The sequence below is a fragment of the Echinops telfairi genome, unplaced genomic scaffold (assembly GCF_000313985.2).
Source record: "Echinops telfairi isolate 266 unplaced genomic scaffold, ASM31398v2 ScPeMD7_7469;HRSCAF=8507_1, whole genome shotgun sequence".
NCBI lineage: Eukaryota > Metazoa > Chordata > Mammalia > Afrosoricida > Tenrecidae > Echinops > Echinops telfairi.
Window position 1 is genome coordinate 103768796 of NW_022111373.1, and position 11412 is coordinate 103780207.

General features: G+C 40.5%; 1 pseudogene; it reads left to right on the forward strand.

Annotated features, from left to right (window-relative positions):
• The first annotated feature begins 4151 nt into the window (after positions 1–4151).
• Positions 4152–11185, forward strand: LOC101653025 (annotated as a pseudogene).
• The last annotated feature ends 227 nt before the right edge of the window (positions 11186–11412 follow it).

Consider the following 11412-nt stretch of genomic DNA (forward strand, 5'->3'; position numbering starts at 1 on the left):
TCCCCTTGCTGTTCTGTTGCTCTCTCTTAGTGTTTTGCCTCTGTGTGGTGGGATCAGGTTTGGCACAATTCCCACACTGTGTCTCCAGTATTGTCCCTTGTGGGGCTAAGGGTCAGTGAGGCATGTCATGTCTCATAGTGGGGCTGGCCATATGGTCTTTGTGGATTGGCTGCTCTGAGTGGGTATATTGTCCTCAATGCTTGGTGGGCCAGAATGTACTCCACTCTCTCTTCCTCCCCCTTTATTTGCTTCCGTGTGCTCTGATCAGACATGTCCCTCTCCCTGAGCTGCAGCTTCAGTGCCATCCTCTGAAATAAATTCTTCTGTGGGGAGAGGAAGTTAGAGTATGGTCTTTATGGAAATAGAAAACACTGTCTTTCTCTCTCCCTGTACCACACACCTATGTAATTTCCAGTTCTATTTTGCCTCCTAATTATTTTGAATGAGGTTTGTTTCTATGCCATATCCTGCCTTCTAAGCCAATTTCTAGAACAAAGCCATGTTTACATTAAAATATTAACATTACCTTAAAATTCCTGTATATTTCACTATCCTTTATCGATAAAAGGAGCCCTGGTGGTGTAGTGGTTACACGTTACACTGCTAATCATAAGGTTGGAAGTTCAAACCACCAGAAGCTCCATGGGAGAAAGACTGGGCTTTCTACTCCCATAAAGAATTACAGTCTTGGAAACCTTCAGGGGTACTGCTACCCTGGCCCATAGGGGCCCTATGAGACGGCATTGACTCAATGGCTATGAGTTGGTCTGGTTTTTCTTCACTTTTGTGTCTTTTTTTTTAAAAGCAGGATGTTTTTTCCTTGTTTTATCTCTAGTATTTACACAGCACCTTCCTTATAAGCCCAAACCAAACCCACTGCCATTCTGTAGATTACAATTTGTAAAGATCCTGTCAAACAGAGTAGCACTTTTCCTCTGCGTTTCTTTGGCTACAGAGTAGCTGGTGGTTTTGAGCTGTAACCAGGACTTCTTTCTTTCCTTATGATAAGCACTGAATAGACAGTTTGTGTGGTGTAAATTAATTCATATACTTCCTTTAGCTTTATTATTTTAATTAGATCTGCCCATTTGTACTCTCCCTGCTTACATAATCGTACTGTTTGTTTGTTGTCATTCTTTGCTGAACTCCTCCACTTAATGGAATTAAAGTAAATTAAGTGTATCAAATAAGCTTTACTGTGTAATAGAAACTTAACACCGTTATATTAGCTTACATTGATTATGCAAATTGGATTTGTAATTTAACGAAAGTTGTTATGATTGGTACCAAAACAGACGGAAGTTTGAACTTCCAATAGGAGCAGATTAAATATCAGATTTATGCACATTTCTGGATGGTTATTGTTATCCAGCATCTCTCCTCTCAAGTAAGTATGCAGCCTCTGTATTCTAATCTTTGCCACTAGAAGGAGATAGTGGTGTGAGTCGACAGCGACCCTATGAACAACAGAACAAAACACTAGAAGGTAATGCCTATAGTTTCTACAAAATATTGTTGTCAAATTTTCTGGCATCAGAAGGACATGCCTTAGTTATTTCACTAGCCCAGAAAGGGAAGGTAATAAAATTTTCCTTAGGGCAAGCATTTTTCCACTCCAAGCTCAAAGAAGAAATACTTAACGGATGTTTTAGGAAGCATAAAATAAATGTTATCAGTCAAACAGAACAGACTTGGTAAAACAAGAGGTTATTTCCATCTTATGTATTTATTGCCTTATCTTGACCCAGGACAAAGTAATGTATGGATAAATTAAGTGGTTTAAGATCATATTTTAAATACTTGATCTACTCACTAAATCTTATAATTTATTACAAAGTATAGTTCACCTTCAATTCTCCTTTAAATCTCAATTTCATAGTTTATAAATGTAAGATGTAGTCTTACAGATAGCTCAATTAATTCCATATACTTTAATATAGTCCTCTATATGATATGTCCACCCACTTGTCTGTCAGTTTGTTTTATGTGGTGGCTTGCGTGCTGCTGTGATGTTGGAAAGGGTGTCGTTGGTATTTCAAATGCCAGCAGGGTCACCCAAAGTGAACAAGTTTCAGTTGAACTTCTAGACTAAGAACACACCTCACTGCCCACTTTGGAGGAAGTAGCAGCTGAAAACCTTATGCATAACTTCAAAACACTGTCAGCTACTGAGGACCTCATGAATGGAAGCAGGGCATTGTCGTGGACAGTGCAGGAGGATGGGTTCCTCAGATCAGAGGGCACTGAAAATGGAGCTGCTTTATTGGAGTGGAGTCAACCATGGTGACATGAGTGGAATAAAGTCTATAGGACTGGAGTATTCAGGATCTTCATGAGTTGACAGGATATATAACTCAAGCCAAGAAGAAATATCTGCAAAAATCTATTAATAATTGGAACTTGGAATGTATGAAGTCTGAATCTAGGAAGACTGGAAGTCCTCAAAAATGAAATGGAACGCATAAAGATCAATACCCTAAGTTTTATTGACTATGCCAAAATATTTGACTGTGTGGATTATAAAAAACTATGAATAATCTTGTGCTGAATGACAATTTCAGAACACTTCATTGTGCTCTGTGGAACTTGTGCATGGATCAAGAAGCAGTTGTGTGAACAGAAGGGAATAATTGTTCAATCTGTGTGATGAGTAAATGATCCAAGAAGCTGTTTTATAGGAACAAAAACACAGCATCAGGTTTGAAGGAAGCCTTATTTAACAACCTGTAATACTCGCATGACACAACCTTGCTTGCTGAAGTGAGGAGGGCTTGAAGGACTTGCTGATGAAGATCAAGGATGGCAGCCTTCACTATAGACTACAACGGAATGTGAAGAAGACCCATATCCTCCCAACTAGACCAATAGGTCACATCACGATCAATGGAGAAAAAGTTGAAGTTGTCAAAGACTGCATCTTACTGGGAGCCACAATCAATCTTCATGGAAGCAGCTGTCAAGAGATCAAAAGACACATTGCATTAGGTAAATCCACTGCACATGACTTCTTTGCAGGTTTGAAAAGCAAGAATGTTACTTTGAGGACTAAGGTGGGCCTGACCCAAGGTATGACACTTTCAATTGCCCCATATGCATGAGACTGTTTGCCATTGAATCAGTACGACCAAATCAGATGATGAGACTTAGTCTTACAGACTTTGGACATTGCTGGGGAAGGACATTATACCAGGTAAAGTAGTAGTTGTTGTCGGGTGTCATCTAGGTGATCCAAGCCATAGTGACTCTATGGAGGGTAGAATGAAACACTTCACAGTCGTGCACCACCCTCACAATGATTCCTCTGCACGAGCCCATTGGTGCAGCCACGGCGTCTGTCGATCCCGTTGAGGTTCCGTCCTCTTTCCCGCTGACCCTCCAATTGACCACCCATGATGTCCTTCAGGGCCTGCTCTCTCATCACAACATGTCCAGAGTGTGTAATATGAAGTCCTACCATTTTTGTCTCTAAGGAGAACTTTGGCTGCATTTCTTCCATGACAGATTTGTTTATTCTCTTAGTAGTCGTGCTCCTTTCCATCTTGTTTCTGGCAGGACCATTCAAGTGCATTGGTCAAGTAGAGAGGGAGGGAAAGGGACGCAGTGGCTGCAACAGTGGGCTGACGCCTGGGAACGTTTGTGAGGATGGAGCAGGACCAGGCGGTGTTTTGTCCACTTGTGCAGGGGGCCACAATGGATCAGAACCAAACAACAAAAACAACATCTAATGTAAACTATCTATTTGTTGTAGCTATATGGCACAAGAGAGTATGATCAGCTCTTTTTAAAAATATGTAAACAAGTACTAAGATACACATTTTTTACCTTTTTAAAATTTAATTAATCTTTTTATTGGGGGCTCTTACAAATCTTACAACAATCCATCATTCAATAGTGTTAAGCACACTCGTACGTATGTTGCCATCAACATTTCCAAAACATTTTCTTTCTACTTCAACCTTTTTTTTCCTAAGGTGTCAGCAAGCCAACTTTATTTTACAGACAATGAGGCCACCACTTAAGTTTTTAAATATCTTTTTTCCCCTCTTCAAGCTTTTCTCTGCATTATAGAAAACTGAAAATCAAAGAGAAAACAGTTAAGAGCACACAAGGCATCCCGAATAATTTTCATGATTTGATAGTTACAGCTCGACATGTCTTTATCCACCCTGCAGAAGCGGCCGAGCACACAGTTTTACATCGTTGAGGTCACGCAGTATGTATCCATGCAATTTTTCGCTCATCATGAATATTTGCCAATTCAAAATCCCAAAGCTGTGGGTATGTCGGCAAGCAAGAGTACAACACGCTGACTCAGGCAGGAAACGAAACAAACAAATCCTCTCACGTCGGGGTGGGGGCGGGGTGGGGCAAGAATTCATAAAAGAGCGAAATGGTAACAGACCGCTAGATAAGGATGTTGGTAGAGTTACAGTTAAAATACTGCATTCCTTCAATGCTCCATTTAAACGGAAAGGTCAAGCAAGGCTACACTAAGTATAGTGGTTCTAAGAGAATGATCAGATTTATAACCATTAAAATGGGACCGAGATATTTCCACTGAATTTGGTAGATTCCTATAGTACAGCCAAGAGATGCCCCCGTGCATCAATGGTTATCACCGAAATGCAAAAATGGGCACATCCACAGCCACCCCTGCCCTTGCTCTTCCTGCCACCCTTCTGCCACCCACCCACCCAATCTTGCTGCTTGCTGCTCAGAGGTGGTTTAATAGCTCCACATCCAAGACCCTTTCCTAAATGATAAGAAAAACATATTTGCAAATTGGTTAGCTCACCAGCACTACTTTATTAAACATTGTCACTTCTAGACATCTAAAATGCTTACATGCTTTAAATAGTAGACATTGTCCAGAATAAACACATGCACTGTATTAAAAATGCACATACAGAGTATTAGTAAATATTTAGCTCTAGTGTGTATAGCTGACTAGTATGCATGTTTACAGGAAATATTATAAGAACAATGTGGCTTTTCTTGAGTCACTGTAAATTGTAAAATAAAACAAAACAAAGCAAAAAACCCAACACAATTAGAAACACCCTGGACATCACTCTGTCTAGAGCTTATTTATTCTCATGCAACCTTTATTTTTATTTATTCCTCAGGTTATTTTGTCTTCATTCTATCTCCTACCACTCTCAAGCCTCACTAGAAGTTACTGGCCAAATCATGAATGGTTATGAACGGTGGTGAGATTTTTGGACTCAATTGCCTAGATTTAAAAGTCTGGTTAGGCAGACATAGAGCAAATTTTTAAACTGTAGTTTTAGCAACATTTTCTCAGAAGCAGTATCTTCCATCCATGATTTATTTGCTAAGGTTTTTTTTATCTTGAGTTCTTTGTTTTGTTTTTAATTAATACCTCAGATTTGTTTGTGCATGTGCTCACATGTCTCAGGCGGTGCAAAGGACTCGTGCGCCGTCTCGCATCCAGGTTGGTGGTTGAAAGCCACTGCAGTAGTAAAACTTCGAGATGTGCTCCCTTCAGAGCAGCAAAGAAACCCTGTGGGGAAATTCTGCTCGGGAACACTTGAGGGCGCCACGAACCAGAATCCACTTGATGGCCACTGACAACAGGAAGAGTTCTGCTCTGAAGGCAACCAAAATCTACTCTAAGAATCCCAGTTCGTTTATGGTAGAGAGTCTTATGGATCTGTCCCTGGGGCATAAAGATCTTCCGTTAATAATGTCTTTGATTAGCCACTGGTACTAATTTTTTAAAGCACTATTGAGAGAGGACTATTGGGCCAACGTAGGCTACCTATATATCGCAATACCTGAATTATTCACTTGTACGGAATCAGTCCTTTCGTGGATGGATGCTACTGACACAAACAATGGGAGTTGATGGTCAGGGAACTATAGAAGATCAGCATGATAAACCTGACTGAACGGTTAAAGCCTTGTCAGGTGGTCCCCCTCTGATGCATGTTAAGCCTGGTCTGGTTTTCAACATTTTCTATATTTTTTGTTTGTTCATATTGGGGCTTACCTCAGATATATTTGTCATTGGGGCTGACCCTCTAGAATTTGTGTTATGTGTTTGTCTGTTTTTCAGTGTGTGAAACCCAGGATTGATGAACATATAGGGACTGCAAGTAGAATAAGGGTTTGTGGGAGGTACAGTGGTTGCCAGCTGTGGACGGGGGGTGGGGTGGAGGGGGTGAGAGGTGTGTGTGTCAGGGGGTGTGTTGTAAAAGACAGTTGCTGTCAAGGAGCTCAAGAAGGAAGAGAAAGTTTTAAAACTGATTGTGGCAGCAATTGTACAATACTGCTTGGCTGAACTATGGAATGAAATGATATCTGTATTAACTCCAAATAAAATGGTTTTGAAAAATAATCCCAGTTAAATCGTTGCTCTTATTTAGATTTCTGATATTAGCAAAAGGGGCACATGAAGGGGATGTTTGATTGTTGTTTGCATGAATTGACAATTTCTCATGTTTCATGTTTAACTTCAAAGTGAGTATAAGTATTTTAGGAAAGGGAATGTGGTAAGAGGAAGGAAAAGGGGCAGTGGTTTTTTACAGCAATGAGTTGATTCCAGTAATTATATTCTTTCTTATTCCTTAATCGAAACTCCAGTACATTATGGATGCGACTCTACCATTCTATTTTAGGAACATTGTTCTCTTTGACAGGGAATGCTTGCATGTCAGAAGGCAAGGAAGTACTAGCCCTAATGCAGAAGTGGTTTGTCATGTTCACAAGACTTAAAGGGTAAGGTTGGGTCAAGGTAAAGAAGGGTTCTTGTTTCTAGAGAAGAAAGGACGCTCTAGAATGGTTCTTAATAAAATTAGAGGAGCTGAAGTAAAAAATATTGCTTCTGCAAACCCGTTCCCAAATGATTCCTTAACAAATTTATGAAGAACTATCTCAAATTGTTTGGGATCATAAATATTGAACTTAAAAACAGAAACAATTTGGCTTACTAGTACCAGGTCAACAAAGTGGCTGGCATTTCACAAACACAAATCAATGCAATCCTACTTGAAATTACCACTAGAGGGCAGAAAAGAGAAAAAAAGAAACAAGTATATAATATTAGCCAGTGGGATTCTAGAATCAGAATTTGCTTTAGGTCCTGGAGCCTCTGAAAACACCATGATAATAACAGTAATCAAGGTTTATGAAGTACCTACTATGTGTCAGTTAGTTATAGTTTTATACATATAAACTCATGAATTTCACAAATACATTTGATCCAAAGTGCAACTTACCTGCATGTCACCTGGTGTGAAAAATACTGAAAGATGTAGGAAGCATCTGAAGAAGATGCAAGAAATACACAGAGCCATTGTACCAAAAAGAATTGGATAATGTTCAGCAATATCAGGAGATCTAATACAATCAAGATACGACAGCACTGAAGGAAGAAGGCCGAGCTACATTAAAGGGTCCAGGAATTGATAACTGATGCAACCCTGGAAGAGCTCACTGGTCTACATAAAAAAATGAAACAAAAATAAAAACAAACAAACAAAAAACAACTAGGTATAGAGTTAACTGATCTGGTAGATACGCATATTTGTGACCCCCCCCCCACCAAAAAAAAGGTGATCCAAAATGCAACAATATTATTAATATCACAGGCAAAACACTTTTGCTGATAATAATTCAAAATCAACTGTAGCAGTAGAAGGAACTGCCAGGAATTTCAGCTAAATTGAGAAATGGATGTGGTAGAGGCTTTGTCATTTTTGATGTCAGATGGTTCTTGACTGAAAGCAGAGACTCCCAGGATGTTTGCCTGTGTTTCATGGACTTTGCAATGACATTTGACTCAGTAGATCATAACAAATTGTAGACTACAGTGCAAAGAATGGGAATTCCAGAACACTTAGTTGTGCTCAGGCAGAACCTGTACATAGACCAAGAGGCAATTATTCAACTAGAACAAGAGGATACAGTATAGTTTAAAATCAGTGTTTCAGGGTTATATCCTTTCACTGCACTTATTCTGTATTCCATATTTATCACTGTACACGGAACAAAAATTCTGAAAGCTGGTCTATATGAAGAAGTTGACATCAGGATTGTAGGAAAATTTATTAATAACCGGTGATATACAAATGCCAAAGCCTTGTTCACTGACAGGGAAGGACTTGAAGTATTTACTGATGACGATCAAAGATCAGTTTGGATGACATCTCAACATAAATAAAGCAAAATCCCTCACATGTGGACCAACATCATGATAAATAAAAGAAAATACAAAAGTGTCAGTCCACGCAGGCGCCTCTGTCGTAGCTGCCGCCATCGCCATCACTTCAGGAGAAAAAGCGAAAGCTGTAGGGAAACCCCAGAGTGAAACCCACTATCCTGCAGGCTGGTCTGCTCACCCCCCTTTGCTTCTTCCCCAACCCCTGCTGCGCTGCACCCCCCCTCCCCCACCCACCTCCCAGGGTGCAGCGCAACAGGGCAGGAGCTGGAGGAGGGAACATAGTCCATGATTTCCCCCTCAGGTGAAAGGAGCGGAAGATGATGATGTAGCAGAAGCAGATAAAATTTTTACCGTAGAATTTAACCCTTCTGGAGAATTACTAGCAACAGGAGATAAAGGTGGTAGAGCCATCATCTTTCAACAGAACAGAACAAAATCCCTTCTCACGGCAAAGGAGAATATAATGCTTACAGCACCTTCCAAAGCCGTGAACCAGGGTGATGTCCCTCTATCCATCATTAAGAGCTGGGGGGAATGTGGTCACAACACAGAGAGCAGTGGAGAGATGCGTACAGAAGATCAAAGGGATAAAACTGACCTGCACAGTTAAAACCTGGTCAGTTGACCCCCCCTCTGAAGCACGCTGGACCGGATCTGGTTTTCAACATTTTCTGTACTTTTGTTTTGTTTTGTTTGTTCATATGAGCTTTATCTCAGAGATGCTATGTCATTGGGGTCCTCCTCTTGAAGTTGTGTTATATGGTTGTCTGGTTTTTGGTATAGGAAACCCAGGATTGATGAACATATAGAAAATTTAAGTAGAATAAGGCTTCTGGAGGTACTGTGGTTGCGGGGGCAGGGGAGGTAAAAGGTGGCTGCTGTCAGGGAGCTCAAGAAGGAAAAGAATGCTTTGAAAAGGATTATGGGAGCAATTGTACAATAACAGCTTAACTGAACTATGGAATGATCTATGTATTAATTTCCAATTAATAATGTATTTTTTAACAAAAGAAAGCAAAGGTTAAAAATAGAAGAAAAATCAGCAAAATTTGGTGGTCGCTCCCCAAAAAATTCTGCTCAGAATTTTGCTTTTTAAATTTTTTCATTAAAAGAATATTTTATTGGAGGCTCTTCCAGCTCTTATAACAATCCATATATCAATTGTATCAAGCATATTTGTACATATGTTGCCATTATTATTTTCTAAACATTTACATTCTATTTGAGCCCTTGGTATCAGCGCCTCTTATTTCCTTCCCCCTCCCTCCCACCTTCATGACCCTTGATAAATTATTATTTTCACATCTTACACCAACCGCTGTCTCTCCTCCCCCACGGTTTCTGTTGCTCATCACCCTGGGGGATGGAGGTGGGAGGTGGTTATGTGTCAATCACTGTGATCTGTTGCTCCTTCCTCCTCTCTTCTCCCCATCTTCCCCCAACCCTCCTGGTACCCATACTCTCATTCCTGTTCCTGGATTCCATGTGTCATTAGCTCTTATCTCTTATCTCTACCTGTGTACATGCTCTATCTAGTTTAGCCTGCAGTGAAAGGCAGGACTGGGGTCATGATAGTCGGGGGTGGGGTGGGGTGAGGAACAGGGATGTGTGAGGAAGTCTCAAGGAACCAGAGGAATATTGTATATTTTATCAGTGCTGTACTGTGCCCTGGTTGACTCTTCCCTTCCTTGTGACTCTTCTGTGAGGGATGTCCCATTGTCTGCAGATGGGTTTTGGGTTTCTGCTCTGTTCTCAACAATATGGTCTTTGCTTGTTTGTCTGTTTGTTGCTGCTCAGTTTTTATTGTCTACCAATGATGAAACAATAAAATTATGGAAAATCAATGAAAGGGACAATAGACCAGAAGTGTATACCTTGAAAGAGGGAGATAAAAGCTATAGGGACTCTACTACCATCACTACACTAGGAGAACCGGTCTTCAGACCCTGGATCTAATGGTTGCAGCCAGAGCAATAAGACTACCTGCCAATGCTCATCCATATCACATCAACTCTATTGCTATTAAGAGTGGCTATGATACATATTTATCTGTGGATGATTTGAAGATTAATCTTTGGCATCTGGAAATTACCCATAGGAGTTTGAATATTGTGGACATGAAGCCTTGCCAATATGGAAGAGCTCATGAAGGTGCTAACAGCAGCCGGCAGCTGAGTTCCATCCAAACGGCTGTGACCCATTTGTACAGAGCAGCAGAAAAGGAACTCTTCGGTGTGTGACATGAGGGCAGCAGCCTCTGTGACAGGCATTCTGAACTGCTCGAAAACTGAAGATCCCAGTAACAGGCCATTTTTTCTGAAATCATCTCTTCAATTTCTGATGTAAACTTCAGCCATCTTGGGCGATATATGATGACTAGAGACTATTTGCCAGTCAAAATCTGGGACTTAAACACGGAAAACAGGCCTGTGGAAACATGTCAGGTGCATGAGTACCTTGGAAGTAAACTTTATTCACTGTATGAAAATGACGGCATGCATGAAACATTTGGATGTTATTGGAATGGATCTGACAGTGTTTTCATGACTGGATTGTACAATCTTCAGAATGTTTGACCGGAACACAAAGAGAGACATAATCCTAGAAGCATTATGGGAAAACAATGAACCTCACACAGTGCTGAAGATCCACAAAGTCTGTGCACGCAGCAAGCAAAAGAAAGATGAAATAAGTGTTGACAGCCTAGACTTCAACAAGAAAGCACTTCATACAGCCTCGCGCCCCAAGGAAGATATTGCTGTGGCCACCACGACAAGCTGCATTATTTCAAGGCAAAGTGGATTGGGGTTAGTCTTCCTAACTAAACTGACTTCCTGCTTCAACGAGACAGTTAATCTAGCATTTGTATCTATAAAAGAGAGAAGTCCATTGTTGGCCCCCCTTCCAGTGTTTAACAATGCGCTATTTGACAACACGTTTTACAGCTGCATGGAGAAGGCTCTGATGATTCCTCATTGTGTTATTATCCATGTCTTGTAGCCATTTAGGTAAGGTGTGCATAATTCAAGCCATGGATATTTCAATAACCCATATGCATTTGAAAACTGAGCAATGAATAGGGAAGTCTAGTGAAAAGTAACCACATTGGAATTATGATTTTGTTGAAGAATATTGAACGTACCATGGGCTGTCAGGCGCGCGAACAAATCTGGGAAACCAACATCCTAGAAACCCTATAGGCCAGAAAAGAATTGCTCTATGGGGTT